At 34.1% G+C, this 20,981-nt stretch overlaps 1 pseudogene across 1 annotated transcript; it reads left to right on the plus strand.

Annotated features, from left to right (window-relative positions):
• Nucleotides 1-14,126: 14,126 nt before the first annotated feature.
• On the plus strand, nucleotides 14,127-17,690 carry LOC149561255 (uncharacterized; annotated as a pseudogene). The gene is made up of 2 exons (XR_016363416.1): nucleotides 14,127-17,127; nucleotides 17,226-17,690. The product of XR_016363416.1 is annotated as an uncharacterized LOC149561255 (transcript).
• Nucleotides 17,691-20,981: the final 3,291 nt, after the last annotated feature.

Consider the following 20,981-nt stretch of genomic DNA (forward strand, 5'->3'; position numbering starts at 1 on the left):
CGTATTTAATGAACTCCTTGAGGATAGATGTGGCATGAAGGGTTCATCTACACTTCTTCTAGTGCTCTCTACATCATGCGAAGTTTCCATGCCATGATGGTAAGACATGGTCTTACACATGTCATTTTTTTGATAGAATAACTTTCAATATGGAAATTCCCTATTACAATATTAGCCTATATCCACTTGTGGCTGCTCAAGTACATTATTTTCTTAAATTTAAGTGGCGCAAGTGTTCCTATACAAAATTTTAGTCCTAGAAACAAGAAAGAAATAATTATTGAAAAACAACCTACATTTTTAAAGTCTTTTCTTTCTTCAAATTGTATATCAAGAAATAAATGTCACTTATTAGACTAAAGGTATTCATTATCAGAAACAAAGAGCCTCAAATCAAAGATCAGTGGTTGACACTGCGGTAAAAATATGGATGACCATGTAATTCTTGTGTTGGAAATATTCAAGATATGACAGGTTACTGAGAGGGGAGGGGTGAATTAGTAACTTCAAAAACTTTAAAACAATTCAACACTTTAACCATATATACTATTCACCATTCATTCATCTAATCTACTACATGTATGAGAGATCAAACATTCATAACACATGTACACAGTGATTTGATGACCCAAAAACCTTCCAAATAGAAAGTAAAACTAGGGTGGGGATGATCCCCACAAAGCTTCATTATTGTAGTATAAAGTTGGCTTGTTAAGACTTACATTGACCACTTCTGGTGATCTTCCCTATTAGGAGCACAAAGGACTGCTAGGTCCACCTTGTTAGAGGATTTACAAACATACAATGAAGTATGCACTCAGTTAAGAGATTTACAAAACACTTCTAAGTCTACCTTGTTAAAGGACTTAGAGACTGGTTCACCTGTTAGGATCAAACAGTAGATTTGACTTACAACTTGATTGCTGATTAGATCCTTGAAGTACAGATCACCTCTTGTGATTGATGAATCTTTACTATTCCTTGTTGACCTTGCTAAGTATTTTTCTCTGTTGTTGATTCACATTCACTCTTCTAAAAACATTACATGTCTATTCCTTGATAATCTTATCCATACATTGTAAATGATATAATACATTACATATATATCATTCTAATAATTATAATTTTAAGGTCGACTAAAACACAAGTGAACAAAACATTACTAAGTCGACCCAATAGTAAATAACTCAGGTTCACTGAATTGACTCATTGACCTTCTAATACCTGGCATCCACTACATTACTCGGCAACGTCATGCACTTGATAGAAGTGAAGGCTCGGTCCATACTAATCACTCGATGTAGTTCTGAACTCGGTGACCACTGGTGACTTGGTAGATGTAGTGTTACTCGGTAGATACTACACACTGAGTTTAACTCACTTTACTCGGTAAACATTATAACTTCCAATGCTCGGTTTACACTGGATTCCCATGATACAGTTTGATTGCTCAGTAGACACTGAGATGCTTGGTAGATACTGAGATGCTCGATAGATACTGTGAAGCTCGGTGTAAACTACTAAACACTTCTAAGCTCAGTGAGTGTAGGAAACTATGTGCTGAGCTCGGTAGCTATACTGATATAGATAAGTGTTGTCACTAATGGAAATAATAACTTAATGCCAACAATCTCCCCCTTTGGCATTAGTGACAAAACACTTATAAGCCAAAACATATGTACATAACCTGATTCATTGAATTTTGGTTTTTCAAAATTGATCTTTGTAGAACTATTGCATATACATTTCTACATATATCTTCTTGATGACTTATAATGTATATACAAAGATACTTATGTACACATGCTAACTCTATTGAGTGCTAACTCCCTCTTTCACTTATACTGATAACTCTCCCCATTTATTATGTTGAATCTCTCCCCCTTTTTGATAATAATGCCAAAGGACTACATATATAATTTATATGGTTACACCAAAGTGAGATAGAAAATCTTGACATACCTTAATGATGGTAGCAAAAGTATTATCCCAAGTCTACTGCAAAATTTGACAGGTGGAGAGAGCAATTTGAACTTCTACTAATAATTGGATCATGCGATCAACCACTGAGAAGTTCTGATCTTGGACCAATGTTTTGCAATGAGCAACATATTTTTGCATTGTATCCATGATAGGAAGGATCATGTTCTGGATGTCTATTAGTGTAGACCGGATCCTTGCTTCCTCTCTCAATAGTTCTGCCTGCACATCTACTAGATATCTTATTTTGGTGTGATGAGAGATTGTGGAGGAGGAGTCCACCTTTAGCTTGGATGCACTTGATTGCATATCAGTATCAATCTTATTTAGCTTCTCCTTTATTTCTTTAGTAAAACTCGAAACATCACAAAGTTTGGCAAAAAGTGATGGTGCATTATTAAAAGAATTTTCAAAATTACCCAAAAGTGTGGACAATTCAACTTTCTTGACTACTATCTGTTGAGAAATATACTCTAGCACCTTGTCATCAAATTTCCTTTTAGCCTTTTCAATTAGTTTCTCTTGTCTAGAAGGATCTTCATTAAATTTCTATATTGCCTCTTCTAATTGAATCAAAATGTGTTGAGTGGAATCTACTTCAACACCTATAGCTTCTATAATTATATCCTTGGAATTCTCAATTATTCTGTACCCCTTATCCCTTTCAGACCTTAACTGCTTTTGCGTAGCTTTCTTCTCTATGAGTTGACTGGCTAACCTCATCTCTTCAATGGTAGCAGTGTCAAAGTCAATCTTTGATATTACTATCTCTGTGTCTAAGTCAATGTCTTCTTCAATTTCCTTTCTAGTGATTAGAAGTTTTAATGGATGCATTTGTTTGACTTCTGTGATTATTGGTTTGACCTTTGGAACAGACACAATAGTGGAGATAGAAGGGCTAGCAGTGAAAAATGGGATAGGACTCAAGGATTGAATGCCAATACAAGTCTAGTAACTAGATCAAAGACTAAAACACTTCCCAAAAATGGTGTCACACTCGATAGAGTACTCATAGCAATATCTAAACTGATTGGAGTTGAAGTGGATACAGATAATGCTGACAAAAATAAAACTCTAGAACTTACTAGAATTGATGAAGACAAAATTGTAGAACTTACTGTTGCACTAATTGATGGTGAAGGAGCTAAGGAAGCTAACTCGGTAGCTAAAGAAGTGACACGCAACTTGGTAGATAAAGTGCTTGGCACTTCTATTTCAGATACTTGGAGCTGGGAAGTGGCTAATGTGCTCATAATTTCACTTGCAGAAGTTGTCTCCATAGTAGATTTAATAGTATTTGGTGGAGAGTGAGGAATGGATGCAATAACTGCTATTGCAATTCTTTCTGGGTCATCTTCATCTTTTTCTTCCTCAAGTGCTTCTTCCTCCTTGTCTTCTTCCTCTTTTTCTTTCATTAGTGCATGCAACTCTCCTGGTGTAACTATGACAGATGGAGTGTTATCAAAATCATCATTGTCACTACTATCATCATCCTTAATTTTCACAAGATCATATGATGGCTTCCTGAGATGATATGCATCATTCCAAACATCTGTAGCATTTTTGGCAACTAATTCAACATCTTTTAATAATATAAGGAAAGTATTGAATCTCATATTCATTCTTCCTTCATGATCTTTCAATGCATTTTTGACTTCTACATCTGTCAGACTAGGTACTAATTCCTTCAGTTTTTGCTCAAATATATCTTTGACAGTTTGTATCATGTTCTCCCATTTGACTTTTATTTTGTCAAGAAGTACTGCTAGAATTTGAGATGCAAATTGATCAGGAGAGAATTCCCAAGTTCCTAACTTTTCCATTACCAAGTCTTCAATCTCCTTTTGCTCTGCAGGAGTCCGAGTTTCATATTTGAGAGCTTTAAAATTGTTGATGTCTGCTCCAATCCTTAACTATTTTAGCCTTTCCTCAAATGCGAGTGGAGGCCTGACAAGTACACTTTCCTTCTTGCCTTTCTTGATTCTCCTTGTGAATATTGCAGTTGGCTACTTCTAAGGTTTGGTGATAAACACCTTTCCTTTCTTCTTTGGTAGTTCCTCTTCTTTTTCAGATTCATGTTCTTCTCTTTCTTCGCCTTCTTCTTCTTCTTCTTCTTCTTCTTCTTCTTCTTCATCATCCTCTCCTTTACCTTCAGTAAGCATTAGAGGGCCAATTGCAGTTTTCAATTTTTCTATCTTCCTCTTGCCTTGGCTTATAGCCTCGGGTAGCCTGATTTCAAGCTCAATTCTAGCCTTTGCTTCATCATAAGTGCCAAATGTAGGAAGCTTAGGATCTACATGCTCATTCACCAGCACTTCAATAATATCCTTGGTTTCATCAATATTGACCTCATAAAAAAGAGGTTTCACCGGTGCAACTCGGGGTCTGACTGCCTAAATGTATACTCTATCATAGTCAACCATGAAGCATACATCATCTTTGTAGTCTTCAACCAATTTTGGTGGAATTCAGAACCTGTTATTCATTCTTTTCTTGAAATCTTCAAAATAATTATCCATAACCTTCTCAAAGTTTTCACCCATCTCAGCAATAAACTCATTAATATGATATAGAATTAGGGTGTCTTTTCTCCATACAACTGAGCCCTTTGATGGAAAGAATTTTTGAGCATAGAAAAATAAACAAGTTCACAAGTAGCCAAATTTATAGGGATTATTCTTTGAGGTCCTTATGCTATCCATGTTCTTGTTCAATTGTTTCAACAATAAATCTACCAAATCATAATCCAGATTCTTCTTAACTATCTTGTATGCTAAGTCCACAGCCTCACATGGCACACTATTCAGTCTGCTAGAGCTATATATCTTATGTGCAATGATATGAATAACAAACCTAAGTTCTATGTTAGATACATTGCTAATCTTCAATCCTCTGTCATCCCACTTAGCTAGTGCTTTCTTATGTAACTCATCCCAACCTAGGGTTTTGGTAACCTTAACTTTGTTGAGCATAAGGAGACCCATGATTTTGTGAATCATCTTCTTTGTTATCATGCCAGGCTAGTCTAACCATAACTGACCATTGTGCACACGGCTCAAAATATACCTAATCCACTTAATTTGGAAGTTTCTTGGCAGATGCAGGATATGTGTCAAGCCTTTCTCTTCTAAGTGCTTATGCTCGAGTTTTAGGGTTCCATCAGCACACAGTTCTCCTAGGGCATTCTCCATTTCTAGTGTTCCTATTTCTTGAATACTGCATTTGAAATGAGTACAAATGTCATTTATGAGGAGTACCTTTGGTGGAATTTGGGATTGAGCTCGATTAGGGTCAAGTGATTCTGCAATGGCTAGAAAAATTTTGAAGTTAGGCGCTTTCCATTCTACACCCTTTACCAGCATCTCCAAACCCTTCTTTGCCTTGTTTCTGCTGCTACTCCCAGATGCCATCGCTACTCAGTAGGTGTAAGAAATTTTTTTTTGAACAAATTCTTTGCTAGAAAATCTCTTGAAATTGCTTGGAATTGCTTGAGTGCACCTAGAAATCTCTTAGCTCTGAAATCGCGATGAAGACTGAAATCAAATTCTACCTTTTTGACGAAAACTTTTTCATTAATGCTTGGTACAAAAGTAGCTGAGATGACATAGTGCTTGAAAGGCTATCATTCATTCATTTGCTCGATAGAAGCTTGCAACTCGGTGATCGAAAAAAACTTTTGTTACTCCCGACCTAGCTCAGCAAGGTCTTCAACTGAATTTCCTCAGTAGATGCAACTCTACAAAAGATATGCTTTCTTTGATCCTTGTGTATTTGGAATACTGATTTGATCATTTTGCTTTCTTTCATTTGAAATTGCTTGAGATATCACTTGAAGATGCAGTTCCATATCCTTGTTTATGAATCTAACTAGAAATGATGGAGTCACCCACTTCTTGACTGACATTGCCATCATTTAAACTATTTTTCTTGGTAGATTTAGGAATCCATTGTTGTCTCATCTGCTTCTGAATGTTATCAGCTTTAGCTTTCTTTTCATATTCAACTCTTCCTATATTCATGCAATTTGTGGCTATATGACCGAGTTCAATGCATGTATGACATCTTACTGTTGTATCTTTTTTTCTCAAATGATGCCTTGAGCAGTCTTTGCCAATGTGTCCATATTCTCCACAATAATGACATCTGCACCATGTGTTGTAATCCCATCCAAATATTTCCTTAACAAGTTGTTCAGTTAGATTGAATGATTTGGATCTGCATTGGAATGCCTTGTGACCATGCTTCTTGCATTTGTGACAATTACCTTCAAATTTTGGTTTCTCCTTGCATTCTTTGGCTTTGTGACCATGCTCATTGCAGTTGTAGAATTTTCCATTGAATTTTCTTTTTCCATTACTCCAACATTTGTTTGATGTGTGACCATTTTTTCCACAATGATTGCATGAGGGTTTTGAATTCTTTTTTGCATCTTGCTTGGAAGATTCACCTTGTTCTTCATTGTATCCAAGTCCTACTTTATCTTTTTGCTTATGAAGATTCTGCTCATTTTGTTGAATCAGTTGATTCATGTCTTCTTGTGACTTCATCATTCTTTCATTGATTTTCTTTTCAGTATTTAGGTCACCTTTTAATTTTTCAACAATTTTCTTTTCACATATTAGTTCTCTCAGTATTTTTTCATTAATTTTCCTTTCACTATTTAGATCACTTCTTATTCTTTCATTCTATGCTTTGAGAATCCTAATTTCTTCATTTGCTCGAGAGATTTGATCCATGAGGTCTTTATGCTGATTAGATTGATTATTTCTTTCCTCCAAGTCTTCATTTGCCTTGTTTCTTTGTTTCAGAACTTCACATAGCTTGATTGATTGGATTTCTTGTTCTCTTTTAAGCTTTCTTACTTCTTCCTGCAGAGAGCCATTCTTTTCTAGGAGTTCCTTGATTGCCTCATTAGCTTCATCTAAACTGCCTAATGGTAAAAAGTCTTCAATCTTTTCTTCAACATACTAATGGTCATTCATTTGTCTTGCAAGCTCCTTCCTTCTTTTCAGGGATTGGGAAAGATGCTCATTTTCTTCTTTGAGTTGAGCCATGGCCATTTCCAGATCTAGCTTTTCATTTTCAATAGCTTTGTCAAGTTTGAATATCTCTATTGTCCTTGATTTTTTCTCAAGCTATCAAACTTTATCTTGAGAACCACAAAAGCTCTGATACCAATTGTTAGAAATATTCAAGGTATGACAGGTTATTGAGAGGGGAGGGGTGAATCAGTAACTTCAAAAACTTTAAAACAATTCAGCACTTTAACCATATATACTATTCACCATTCATTCATCTAATCTACTACATGTATGAGAGATCAAACATTCATAACACATGTACACGTTGATTTGGTGACCCAGAAACCTTCCAAATAGAAAGTAAAACTGGGGTGGGGATGATACCCACAAAACTTCAATACTGCAGTATAAAGTTGGCCTGTTAAGGCTTACATCGACCACTTCTAGTGATCTTCCCTATTAGGAGCACAAAGGACTGCTAGGTCCACCTTGTTAGAGGATTTACAAACATACAATGAAGTATGCACTCGATTAAGAGATTTACAAAAGACTGTTAATTCTACCTTGTTAAAGGATTTAGAGACTGGTTCACCTTCTTGGATGAAACAGTAGATTTGACTTACAACTTGATTGCTGATTAGATCCTTGAAGTATAGATCACCTCTTGTGATTGATGAATCTTTACTGTTCCTTGTGACCTTGCTGAGTATTTTTCTCTACTGTTGATTCACATTCACTCTTCTAAAAACATTACATGTCTATTCCTTGATACTCTTATCCATACATTGTAAATGATATAATACATAATACATATATATCATTCCAATAATTATAATTGCAAGGTCGGCTAAAACACAAGTGAACAAAACATTACTGAGTTAGCCCAATAGTAAATAACTCGAGTTCACTGAACTAACTCAGTGACCTTCTGATACCTAGCATCCACTACATTAATTAGCATTGTCATGCACTCAGTAGAAGTAAAGGCTCGGTCCATACTAATCACTTGACGTAGTTCTGAACTCGGTGACCACTGGTGACTCGTAGATGTAGTGTTACTCAGTAGATACTGCATGCTGAGTTTACCTTGCTTTACTCGGTAAACATTATAACTTCGAATGCTCGGTTTACACTGAATTCCCATGACATAGTCTGACTGCTCGGTAGACATTGAGATGCTCGGTAGATACTGAGATGTTCGGTAGATACTATGAAGCTCGGTGTAAACTATTGAACACTTCTAAGCTCGGTGAGTGTAGGAAACTAAGTGCTGAGCTCACTAGCTATACTGATATAGATAAGTGTTGTCAATAATGGCAATAATAACTTAATGCCAACATGATGTTCTTTTGATACATTTGTGGCTTCTAACTGTCTCTATCTTTGCTGCCATAAAGGACATATAAAACCTATTCAACTTCAACATACTCTCAACTAATTATAAAATTTTGCTTGTCCATGATGGAAAAGAAAAAAAATGCATATCATTTATCAGTTTCTCTTTGGCAAGGTTGTATATCCACAAAGTAAACAATGATACTATTTATGATTTAGCACAATCATATTGATAAGAAACATCCAAAGGCTATTAAACTTTTTTAAAGGAGTGACAAATTGTTTAAATGTATATAAAAATTTTCATTTTATTTAATTGAAATAAGTGAAAAGGTCAAAGGTATATAAAAAAGTTACACCTTGTACTTTTTACTAAATTATCTTATAAATTATAAAACAATTAGATTCGTTATTAAGATTTTTATAAGATGATAAAACAAAGAGATGGCCTATAAGTAATTGTTTTATTATATTTTACTTTAAAATTAGGTATGTTAATTATCACTAAGTCATTACATTAGAAAAAAAATTTGAATGTATTCTTCTAAATTGATATTAAAGTCTAATAAGTATGAATATTTTAGGTTGGATTTTTAAAAAATTAGACTATTTAATATAGATATAATATGTAAATTTATTAATAAAATTTTGAATTTTTAAATGAGATGTTTTAAGATAAAATTTGTAGTGGAAAATTCACAAATGTGAAAAAATATAAAAAATAATATTATAAAGGTAGATGATTAATTTTTGTTTTTACTTTGAAATTGAGATAACTTAAGACAAGAGTTGTGGTTGAGTTGGAGTCCCTACCTTGTGAATGTTAGAAAGTAGATTAATGTAGATCTTTTGAAAAACTTGAATAGACCTTATTTTTTTGGTTGTATTCAAGACTAATAAAGAGTCTATAACAAAAAATAGATAATAATTTTTTAGATCTATTTCTTCTCAACTATTCAAAATGATTGTACCCAATCTTCCAAAGCATGATTGCATTAATACAATTATTTGAACTTAACCAATAACATGAATAATTTAAATGCAATATATTAGATTACCATCATATTCTAACTTCCATTTTGGAGAGGCTATAGATTATACTTAGAAAAATTATATAATTTGAGAAATTATTTGATATGTAGAGTAAATAATTCAACTACAAGTTGTGTGTATAAGTGGGAAATGCAAAATAAGTAGAGTATTGTATAAGTTAAAAATAGAATGAAGTAAATGTATCAAAATATTTTAACTAAAAACTAAAGAGAATCTTTAAGTAATTTGAAAGTCATAGTTAACCTTGTACATTATATTAAATTTAATTTGACAAGTTGCACTCAATCTCATCCCTTTTAAATATGCCAAAAGTCTAGATTGATTCATCAAATTACTTAAGTAGTTGCATTTTGTATAATTTTAAAAATACTTATAATCTTTGAGGCAACTAAGGTGCAACCACACTCCTTTTCAACTTATATATTAATTTACAATTGCACTTAGGAACCGTTACAATTGTGGATTAATATATACAAATATATTTAAAAAATAAAAAGTTCAAACTTTATAATCCTTTTATTGTAAAAATTAATAGATTGGGTCTAATGAACAAGTGTGGAAAAATCAGAGAATAAAAACTATGTGGGTGGGGTTGTATTGGAAATAAAGTCAAATTATTAAAACTAAGGGCCCGTTTGGTTGCCAAAATTTGTTATTTTGAAACCATTTGGTTCTACAAAACTAAAATTAGAATTTGAGTTGAAATTGAACATTGAATATTTTTTCATTTGGTTGCTTAGAAAATTAGATTCTATCATGCTAAGAAAATACAAGTTGTTAGCCATAAGAAGGTTTTGGAAGCTTTCTAATGATTCAAATCACAAGGGCAAGCATCAGGCTATGGTAGAGGTATGTGAACAGAAAAAAGCAATTGCTAAATATGATAGAGATTTATCTCATATCCTTGTAAATAATTTGGCTTTTCTACTAGATGTAGGGAAAAAATCAGAGTGCCTATACCTTTCATAGTGCCCCTAATTGTTTCTGATCTCGCACATGCAATCTCCACTTGGCTACTCAAAATTATATACATGCCACATTGACCCAGGCTTACTTGCAATGAAATTGAGGTGGAGGTGGTGTTGTTTAATAGTCATGGTGCCATTTTCATGCAAATGGCCATGATTTGGTCAGGCGAGCTATAGATCAAGTTTACCCTGATTGAAAGTGGTCTCAACAACATCTTCAATTCTTTGTCAACATACAAAATCATGGAAGTTTGTTTGTTGTTGTTACTATTTTGATTCAGTAAATAATGTGTTTGAACTTATATACTTGGGATGGTAAAGCGAAGCTATATCTCAAAAGAACAACATTTCATTTTATTGGAAATTAGAATAGGAATTTGTCCAATTCCACCTATTTATATGGAAGATCAAGTTCCTATTTGGAGGGTAAATGGGGATACCAATTAATCTAAATTCTACCGAATTCCAATTTTCTGTTTTCACATATCCAAAGTATGGATTACGAATCTTCCAGAATTAGTGATACATATTTCTATCTAATTTCGACAACCAAACAAGCCCTAAGATAGGACAAGATTCATCACATTAGCTCCCTGCTCTGTCAACATCAGAAGACCAAAGCAATACTCATGAGAGACTAACTCTTTATTTTATAGCTTGCTCTACATAGGTGTTTTCTGAATCTTCTTTCCCAAAATCCTCCTTCCATTCTATTGAGAAATATCTCTAGTCTTGTAGAGACTGGGAAAGAGAATGAAACCTCCATCAACACCCCTTTGCAAACTACAAATTTTGTGACTACTAAGTTTGATCTCTATCCCACCAACATTAAATTGATATTCATTTGTGCTCTGTGGTTGCAGAGGCTTCAAACCCTTGACCAGTTTGAGCAATTCTTTAAGGTGTTGAGCATAAATGGTATCAGGGAAGAGAAGATCACAATGTGGGAGAATAGTGGAACCTAAGATTCATCTTTTGAAAGAGCATGGCATTTAGGGGGAGAAGCTCACCAATATTTTTCACTAACAGACCCCATATATTGACTAGAAGATCAGATGATGATCTTCTTCCCGTAAGTATAGTGTCATAAAATTTGTTTAAGGGTTTGAAGGTTCAAGCCTAATATGCCATTGTAATCTTGGTTTACTATGCTCACTTTGTTACTGAAAAAGATGTAAGAGAGGCTAGTTTTGGAGTTTTCTAGAACTTTTTTAGAAATTATAGATTTTTTTTTTTTTTTTGATATTTTTGAATTAGAAAAACAATAATATCCTTAAGAAAAATAAGACCATCCAATAAAAAAGACAAGAATTATTAGTTAAAAATTATTTTTAACTAAATATTTTTCTTTAACTTTACAAGTTCAATAATGTTTGATCTACAAGTTAATTGAGAGAGATGACTGAGAACATTAGTTCCCTGTGTATAGATAAAAAGGAACTAATAAAACTTTGTGAATAGAAGATAACTTATTAATTATATAAAATATGGCCATGTGTGAGTGTCCATTGCTTTTAGCATTTTCAATACATGGAAGTCTTTTCAATGCGTTGATAATATGTCAACAATGCTGAAATATCCAAGGGTTAAGCATGCTAAGTCCAATGACTTTCCATTTTCTCGTTTATTCTAGTGGCTTATTTAAGCCTAAGTCGAGATTTGAGGTGTACAATTTTGCATATATACTGATTGAAAGCATGAATTTTTGGGTGTGAAGTGTTATTATATTTTAGGGATGAGACATAAGTGCTTTTTAATTGAACTCTTCTACGTCTTGACGTCCCCATTGCATCTTAAGATGCAATTACTAGATACAATTAAAGACAACACAAACAATTTATTCAAAGATAAGTGAAAACACAAATAATACGATTAAGCATTCATACAGTCATGGAAACTTATCCTATTTACTTATCATGGTAGAGATCTTTACATGTTGGAAACAAAATCATTGAGAAAAGGGGAATACACTATTGTAATTTATCAAATCAATTTACAATGCATAATTTAATTAATCAAATAAAATTAATTTTAAACTATTAACCTTGTAATTTATGAAATCTATTTACAATAAAAAGGAACAATTATCATATTTTAAAAATTCATGTTTCTAACAAATAAATAATACTTTCTGAATTAATAATTAATTCATGCTTGAAAAAAACCACTCTATATCAAAACGTAATATTTATGTATTAAAACAACATACATCATATTAAAACATCAATAATACAATAGAATTAATATTTAATTAAAATATATTCATAATAATGAATTAGTTTTTTACTTGCGGAACTAGTTGATTTTACTATCGCCTTCTCTATAGCAAGAGCTTTTACGTTGATAGACTAATCCTCTCTTGAGTTTCCTGTGTGGGGACATTCTAAGTTATCTTTGCCTTAAAAAAAATATAGTGTAGATATTGGGAGCTCGAGAAGGTATCTTGTGGAAGCTGTTAGGAAAATTGAAACAGTTGCTTAGGGGAGAGGAACCAGTAGTCGTGATAGCTAAATTCGTCAACATGTAGCCGCTACATGGGATGTCATAAGACCTTCGTTTTTTTTTTGAAATGTAAAATGGACATTGAACTACCTATAACTAAGGTTTGAAGGTGTGACTCATCACGCAACTCGTTAAAACAGTGCACCTAATGAAATGTGTCTAAAAAATGACTTTTTGAACATTCGACCAAAGCTTAATCTAAAAATCTCTACTAATTGAATTTAAAATTATCACTTGTCGTTAATAGAATATTGTATAACTATATGAAATGTAACATATATGCAACTTAAATGGACCAAATAGTTATTATTAATCATAAATATTTGTTATATATAACTTTTATAAATAACACAAAAAGACACATACTTTAACACAAAAAAAATTATTTGTTGTTATAAAAATAACACATTATTATATAAAATACAACATATATCCAACACAAAGGGACCATTAGTTGAACACTAATTTTTTTCTCGCAATCACACACATTTCATAAGAAAATACAAGACATTTATTGGTATTCACCTTTTATATTTGTGATGATACATATTATTGATATGGTTTACTTTATGCATATACATTGCTTCCCCAATAGTTGTACACATAAGAATAGTATGTCTACACTAAGATATCAATGTTTATTTAAGTGAGCATATTATGTTTTAAGTGACACACACATATTAGATAGCTATGATATTTTGTTTGAAACAAAAAGCTATTTATTTCACTCATTAATGAATTCATTTATTTATTTTTTCTATAACATTTATAAGTTTTCATGTGTTCAAATATTGGTATATTTTATATCAACATTTAAAATTTTTTATATTTACAAATAGATCAATTAATTACAATATATAGTAAAAATATGTTGGAAGATTGGACTCTATGTTCACAATAGGGTGATCGACTATTGGACCCCGCTCAACTATTGGGTCCTCTCCCCTATCGTGTGTCTCGGAAGACTTTGCTAGAATGAAGCACAAAGATTTTTAATATTAGTGATATTAGTAAAGAAAAAGATGAAATGATTTATTCGTTGGCAATGAATATGACAGGGGAATAGTACTTGACATTAAGGTTGCAACCCTTAGATTGTACTTAGATGGTAGAATGAAGTAGAATTCTACAAATTTTCCATAGAACTATTTCTGACCTCAGGGCTTAGATGGGTAGTTGTGGTAGCCTGCATAGTTATGTGATCCTAGTTCAGTATTATGTCAAGTGATTCCGCCTAGACCGCTATGCGAACAAAGGCCGAGGAAACTCTGAAGGAGCAGACTGGCTGCTGTTTGGGGCGGTCAAGTCAAAATCTGAAGAAGCAAATCGTGATTTGACCCTGTTTCAAAAGAGAAACTGCTTCCAATTGAGCAGATTGGACATGTTAAAAAAATTCATTTGGTGTCACAAATTGTGCTGCTCAAATGGAAGAATGGTAATAGTGTTGTTAGGGCATAATTTATGGTGTTTTCGCACAGATTTTCCTTCAAGACTGGATAAGCATGGGGTGATGAAGACTGGTACAGGGCTAGGCATAGCGGCAGGGGTAAACAAAATAGTTTACCCTTTAGCCGTTGCCTTCTGGTGGCACCGCAGACGGCGCCATGATGCTATCTCTCTTACTCTTTTTCTCTGCCATGCCTGCTCTTGTAGCATAGTCTTCCAATTACTCTGATCAACATTCTCTGCTTGGTTTCAAGGCCGCTCTCTCTGTCGATCCATATAATTCCTGGTCTGATTGGTCTCCCACTCACCCCTTCTGCAACTGGACCGGTGTTGCTCTTCTCGCCGACAGCGTGTGGTATGGAGTTAGTTGGCACCATCTCTCCCTTACTGGGAAATCTCTCCTTACTTAGATTACTTGTTCTCTCTAATAACAGCTTGCACGGCCCTATTCCATTTCAAGTTGGGAACCTATTTCGCTTGAGAAGGCTTGGGTTGGCCTATAACGATTTGGAAGGTCACATTCCATCTTCTCTAGGAGGCTGTCGTTCTTTACAATCTCTCAGACTGTCTTTTAATAATTTAACTGGGACCATTCCATCTGGATTTAGTCTTCTTTCAAAATTAGAAACCCTGTCAATAGCAGTAAACCATTTAACAGGCAGTGTCCCACCATTCATAGGCAACATGTCTTCCTGAACTGTGATAGAATTGGCTGAAAATAGGTTGGAAGGTAGCATTCCTGTTGAATTGGGTATGCTGAGTCATCTCAACTGGCTTAATCTTCGCACCAATAGCTTAACAGGGTCGATTCCTGTTGCCCTTTCCAATTGCACTCAGCTATATATGCTTCAATTACATCAGAACAACTTGATTGGCCCTATTCCCTGGGAGCTTGGCAGGCTATCAGAACTCGAAGAAGTTTATTTATGGGGAAATCAACTCACTGGCAAAATACCCACTTCACTGGGTAATTGGACTCGGCTGCAAGTGCTTTATCTGGAGCGCAACAAACTGAGCGGCGCAGTGCCCCTGGTATTTGGGAAAATGAAGAGGCTGCAACGCTTTATTTTGTGGCAGAACCAATTTGTGAGTGGAGGTAGCGGTTTGCCTATTTTGACTGCCTTGACGAATTGCTTCAGCTTGACAAATCTTGATTTGGGCTTAAATTATCTTACTGGCATCTTGCCCAATTCAGTTGGCCGCCTTTCCAATTCACTCTCCTTTCTTCCATTGAATTCAAATTCAGTTGAGGGAAACATTAACCCTAGAAGCAAACCACTTCAATGGGTCCATTCCATCCACGCTGGGTAAACTGTCAAATCTGGAGAGGATATTTCTTGACATTAACAGTTTAGAAGGAAGAATTCCAAAAAGTTTTGGGCGAGCAAAAAGGCTTGGGTTGTTGTCAACAAGTGAAAACATGCTTTCAAGGACAATTCCAGAGAGTCTTGGCAATCTCCCACAACTACGAGAGCTTACTCTTCATCACAATCAACTGTCAGGGAAAATACCTGCTAGTTTAGGGAGATGCCAAAATTTGGCCAAGCTGGACTTGTCTTACAACCAACTTACAGGAAATATACCTCCTGAAGTTGCAGGTCTGCAAAATCTCCATTTTTACTTCAACCTTTCTAACAACTTATTGGAGGGTTCAATTTTGGATGTGAGCAAAATGGTTATGGTTTTAGCTATAGATTTATCTCACAACCGTTTCTCTACTGGCATTCCAAGTGCTCTGGCAAGCTGCACGGCTTTAGAATACCTAAATCTTTCTTGGAATGCATTTGAAGGTCCAATTCCAGCATCTCTGGCAACACTAAAATATCTTCAAAACATGGACTTTTCCTGCAACAATTTGTCAGGTACCATACCAGTGGCCTTGCAAGACATGAAAATGCTTCACCATCTAAACCTATCTTCAAATAGGTTAACCGGAGAGGTTCCAAAGGGAGGGGTTTTCTCAAATCTCGACTCCTCGGCAGTTGCAGGAAATCTTGGTCTGTGTGGTGCATGGATTAATTCACCACCGTGTCGTAATTTCATATCCAAGCACAAAGGGCTGTCAGTCTCTCATAACGTAATAATTGGTGTTCTGATCAGCATTATAATATTGGCCTTCTGCTTTCTATTGCTTGCATTTTCCTATAAAGGGAGACCTAAGAGGCAGAGCATCTCTACTGACAATGAAGAACAGAGCGCCACTAGTGAAACAGATAGTGTAGATCAAAGTACCCATGATCTCCATTTACAACCCATCAGGATTTCATATGAAGAACTTGTGAGTTCCACAAATGGCTTTAATGAGGCAAATCTGCTAGGGAGGGGTGGATTTGGATCAGTTTATGAAGGAATTCTGAGTAATGGGAAACATATTGCTGTCAAAGTCCTTAATTTCCAAGATCAAAATGCCCAAAAGAGTTTTATCACAGAATGCAATGCACTGAAAAGGGTTCGACATAGGAATGTGATTAAAATCATAACAGTCTGTTCAAACCCTCTTCTTAAAGCTTTGGTTCTTCCATTCATGCCAGATGGAAGTCTAGATACGTGGCTGTACCCTGAAGGAGGAGATGAATGTAAACTAAATCTAAATGATAGATTGAAAATAGCACTAGGGATAGCTCAGGGGATGGAGTATCTACATCATTATTGTTTTGTGCAAGTGATACAGTGTGACTTGAAACCAAGTAATGTGTTAATGGGGGATGATAAAACTCCATATATATCAGACTTTGGCATTGCAAAAGTTGTTCTTGGTAACTCCCTCGATTCATTGGCTTCCTCAAATGGACTACAGGGATCATTTGGGTACATGGCACCAGGTCCTTGTTTGAGTCATATTCTAATCTCTGTATTGGATTGAATTTGTTTTATATATTGAATCATTACATAAACTATTAATGAATGTAGTATATTGCAGAGTATGCAATGGGTGGAAAGGTTGGGACTAAAGGAGATATATATAGTTATGGTATTTTGTTGCTGGAGCTTTTTACGAGGAGGAATCCAACTGATATCATGTTTATAGAAGGATTGACACTTACAAAATGGGTAAGCATGAACTTTCCAGATGACATAGAAGAAGTGGCGGACTACTCCCTACTCAGAACTGTGGATGAATTGCACACACCAATGGTGTCGGAATGTCTTATTCAAATTTTACAGGTAGGGTTGGTTTGTACAAATATTTCTCCCCTACAGCGTCCCAGTATGAAAGATGTTTTGATAAAACTAAATGATATAAAGGATGGTCTTCTTAATTCGTCAACAACTCTTTAATTTAATACAATAAAGATTGTTGAAAACCAAATCAATCAAACAAATTTATTGTAACCGATCAAATCGGGATCATTATTTTTTAAATGTATATTCTTTGCTCCGTATATCTACACGTTTCCATGATCTAATCTGAAAATATGATACAGACACAAGGTTTTGTTTTTGTTTAATTTCTCATTTCTACCGTGAAAGGTACCCGCATAAATCTGATGGATATAAAAGTTCATTCTTAACCTATCTCAATGAGATCAATGATGATACATCCTGTTCAGTTCTTTTTAAATCTGATCAAACTTCGCTTTTACTTTTTGGAATTGCCAACTGTGTGGGAAACTTAATAATTAAATATACTTTGCATACAAGACGTTTACTGTACGGTTGTCCGAATCTTTTCTTTTCTAGCTGCTTTGTTTTTATTTTTGCAACTCTTATCTTTGTCCCGGATATTATTATTATTTATTCTCTTTCTACTCGGTGTTGTCTAATTACTAACCATATATATATACAAAGAAAGTCATATCAAGGCTTTGATTTTAATTTGTAATTTTATCAAAATACATGGAAGTCTTGATATCTCCAGGCTTTCTTTATGCATTGAATAATAAAATAATTGATGTATCGCTAGTAGCTTCTAGAGGGGAATAAAATTAGAGTTTTAGTTTGTCTAAGATTATATTTAGATTTATTTTTTTTAGGATTACATATAGAACCACACTTAGGATTTTAGATTAAATTACTAATTTAATCTATGGGTTAGGTTCAATATGGTATAGTATTCAATGAGGGATGTAGTTGGTGTTTAGTATAGTTTGGTGGACCATCTTTTATTTAATTAGGTTTAGGGATGGTTTGATTTTATTTTAAGGTTACAATATAATCAAGTTATGGTTGCTATTGAATTTTGTTTATCCTCTCTCTCTTAAACATCACACATCAAGTAAAAAATTAAGCTAGAAAAAAGTCATATTTGACTATTTAAGACGTTTAGCTTAGTAATCAAGCCTTCGTATGTGATGTTTAACTTGTTTGCTCTTACATACACACATCTCTCTCTCTCTCTCTCTCTCTCTCTCTCTCTCTCTCTCTCTCTCTCTCTCACACACACACACACACACACACACACACACACACAACCAACCAACCAACACAGATAACTATGTCACCCTAATTACTCTCTTCCATTATCTCTAATTCCTCCTCTAACCATCTAATCCTCCTATTTACCTTCTGCCCCTTCTCTCTCTCTCTCTTCATGATTTTCCCCTCTTTCCCCTCGTGTCTCTCAAATTTTCAACTATCCTCGCTCTCTCTGTCTCTCCCTCTCCTTCTCTTCTTTCATCATGTCTTCCCCATCTCTCTTTCTAATACACACACCTCCCTCCCTCACTCTATACTTCCACTATATCTTGACCTCTATTTACCTTCTATCTCTCTAAGAGAGACACATCTATGCCCCCTAATTATTCTCTTTCATTCTCTCTGATTCCTCCTCTATACATCTAATCCACCTATCTACCCTCTACCTCTATCTCATTTATGTTATATTTTCTACCTATTCTTCCCCTATTTTGACCCTATTTACCCTCTTTCTCTACGTTAGGTCTCTCAGCTTGTGCCCTCCCTTCCTCCCTCCCTCTCTCTCTCTCTCTCTCTCTCTCTCTCTCTCCAAAGTATTGTTAAAATGCATGTACCTCATGTCCTCATCTCTCTACCTCATCTCCGTCCCTCCCCCTTCTCCATTTCACTCACCTTCTTTGTCTCTCACCATCTTATCCCCCGAATTATAATCTATCTCCACCTTAGGATTTTGTGTCTTTCTCTTCTTTCACTCTCTTTCATTCTGTATACAATTGCCCTCACTCTTTCATATCTCTTTATCTTTTTGGTTTCCAGTTTATCTTCCTTAATTTTTTGGTTTATACCTTGACTCTTAGTGTGCCCAATGGGTATCTTTGATAATATTAGTCCAACTTTGAAAAAATATTTGGTAAAATTGACATCAAGTTTCTAAATCTTAGAACGCATAGACCAACCTGAATTTATTTTTTGAGGTGCAACAAGACTATAAAATAAAACTACAACTAAGTAGAAAACATTTTAAATTTATATACATAAAAATATAATAGAATCTTCATTTAATATAAATTCAATGATTGCACTGAATATACAAAGATTTTAATCAATCTATTTCCTTTCAAATTCTATTGTTGATAGATGTATGCACTTTTATCTCTAGTATGAATTGTAAAAAATAATCACTAAGGCCCCGTTTGGTTGCTGGAATATGAGTGGAATAGGAAAACGAAATTAGAATATGTTTTATATTCGTTGTTTGGTAAGCTCAAGCGGAATTGGGAATAGGAAGACATATTCCAATTTTGCCCCTAAAATGAGCATATGTCTATGCCAAAAAATATCTGTTATTGGAATAGGCCATTTCCATTCCCATTTCAATTTTCCATTAAAAAAATATTTATTATTATTATTATTATTATTTTATTAATTTTTTTTTTTAAAATTTAAAAAAAAAAAAAAATTCAAATTTTTTTTTTTACTTTTACTTTTTGAATTTTTTTTGTTAAATTTTTTTTAAATAACATTTTTTAAAATTATATCTATTTGTTTAAAAAAATGAAAATGAAAATGAATTAACTAAAAAAATAATAAATTAAAAAAAAATTTAAGAAAAATGTTTTTAAAAATACAAAACTTAACATTATTCCTATTCTATTTTTGTACAACCAAACAATAGATTAACATATTCCCAGTCGAATTCCAAGTGCACCAAACATGATTGGAATTGCCTATTTCTATTCCCATTCCTCATTTCCATTCCCATTCCATTTTTCTATTCTAATTTTCTATTCCTATGCCAGCAACCAAACGGGGCCTAAGCGTAATCATACATGTGGAAATGGCTGCTAGAATTATTTTCAAGAGTTGAGATGTCCGCCATTCAATAAACCAAAATAACTAGGACTTAGATTAGACTGTTTAAGTCTGACCACTGTATAATGCACAAGATGGAGCCATGACGATGACTGTAGCCGAAAATATTGGTGAAAGAAAATGCATACAAATCTCCAAATAAGAAGAACATGAAAATAATTATTTCAAAGAGAATTTCTTTTACCTCATTCCCATAAAAAAATATTATTATCTATTATATATTTTACAATAATAAACTGTTTTAAAAAAATTGCACTTGAACAACTGGTAAGTTAGAAAGTAGTAATATAAGGGTCTGTTTGGTTCGTGGAATTTAAAAAACTCGGATTTCTACAAACTTTGGTTTAGCCAAATCAAGGTTTTGCATATCTTCATTCCAATTTTTAGAATTTTAATGAAACTATTTGTTTCACTCCGAAGATGCGTGTGAAGTGCATAAGCTTGGAGT

The sequence above is a fragment of the Cupressus sempervirens genome, chromosome 4, assembly GCF_028749045.1.
Source record: "Cupressus sempervirens isolate cs-2001-9-10 chromosome 4, ASM2874904v1, whole genome shotgun sequence".
Taxonomy (NCBI): Eukaryota; Viridiplantae; Streptophyta; class Pinopsida; order Cupressales; family Cupressaceae; genus Cupressus; species Cupressus sempervirens.